Below are 1,205 nucleotides of genomic sequence, written 5' to 3' on the forward strand. Positions count from 1 at the left end.
GGGAGGCTGAGACAGGAGAATCCCTTGAACCCAGGAGGTGGAGGTTGCAGTGAGCCCAGATTGCACCATTGCACTCCAGCCTGGGCAACAAGAGCAAAACTCCATCTCAAAAAAAAAAATTTCAGTATATTCTATTTACCATGTCAGAACCATAAATTTACTATGTTAGAACCATAAAATACACTTTGGGAAGATTGGTTGAAATGTAACATTTAGGCTAGGCATGGTGGCTCACACCTATAATCCCAGCATTTTGGGAGGCTGAGTGAAGGGGTGGCCTGCCCCTCCACACCTGTGGGTGCTTCTCGCTAGGTGGAACGAGAGACTTGAGAAAAGAAATAAAGACACAGAGACAAAGTATAGAGAAAGAAAAGCGAGGCCCCAGGGGGCCAGTGCTGTGCTTCCAGAGGACCCACACTGGCACCGGTCTCTGAGTTCCCTCAGTATTTATTACCAAAAAGATAAGGGAGTAAATCAGCAGTAAGGCATACAGATACACGGAGATGTTGCATTTTCCCAGGGATGGGCAGGAGACAGATGTTTTTCTTTTACTGAGATTTAAGGGAATGGTACTGACCTTCAACCACAAGCAGGCTTTAAACATTTGCCTAACAAAGCACATTCCTTACAGCCCAAAATCCTTTCAACCTTAATTAGCACAGCGATGTTTCTAGCAAGGACAAGATTGGGGGTAGAGTCACAGATTAACAGCATCTCAAATACAGAGCCAAATGGAGTCTCTTAAACTTACTTCTATCTATAATAACACAGTAACAGGCTGACCTCTCTTTTCCCCACAGCTGAGGCAGGTGGATCACCTGAGGTCAGGAGTTTGAGACTAGCCTGGCCAACATGGTAAAACCCGGCGTCCACTAAAAATACAAAAATTAGCTGGACACAGTGGTGCACACCTGTAGTTCAAGCTACTTGGGAGGCTAAGGCTGAAGAATCGCTTGAACCTGGGAGTCAGAGGTTGCAGTGGGCTGAGATCACACCGCTGAACTCCAGCATGGGCAACAGAGCGAGACTCCATCTCAAAAAAAAAAAAGAAAGAAATGTAACATTTAATGTCTAGTTATCTAGCAAAGATCACCCATCCAGAGCCTTGATTTCTTTGGTCACATCAAATAACTATTATCATTTGTGAACGATTTTAAAGAATATCTAGTAGAAAATATAAATATATTTATATAATATATATGTAT

The 1,205-nt window shown here is 43.2% G+C and overlaps 1 protein-coding gene across 1 annotated transcript in view; it reads left to right on the forward strand.

Annotated features, from left to right (window-relative positions):
- Positions 1 to 1,205, forward strand: part of MTIF2 (mitochondrial translational initiation factor 2) — a 37,109-nt gene that overhangs the window by 2,473 nt on the left and 33,431 nt on the right. The gene's annotated exons all lie outside the window — the stretch shown is intronic.

The sequence above is a fragment of the Colobus angolensis genome, unplaced genomic scaffold (assembly GCF_000951035.1).
Source record: "Colobus angolensis palliatus isolate OR3802 unplaced genomic scaffold, Cang.pa_1.0 Scaffold442, whole genome shotgun sequence".
In the NCBI taxonomy this organism is placed as follows: Eukaryota; Metazoa; Chordata; class Mammalia; order Primates; family Cercopithecidae; genus Colobus; species Colobus angolensis.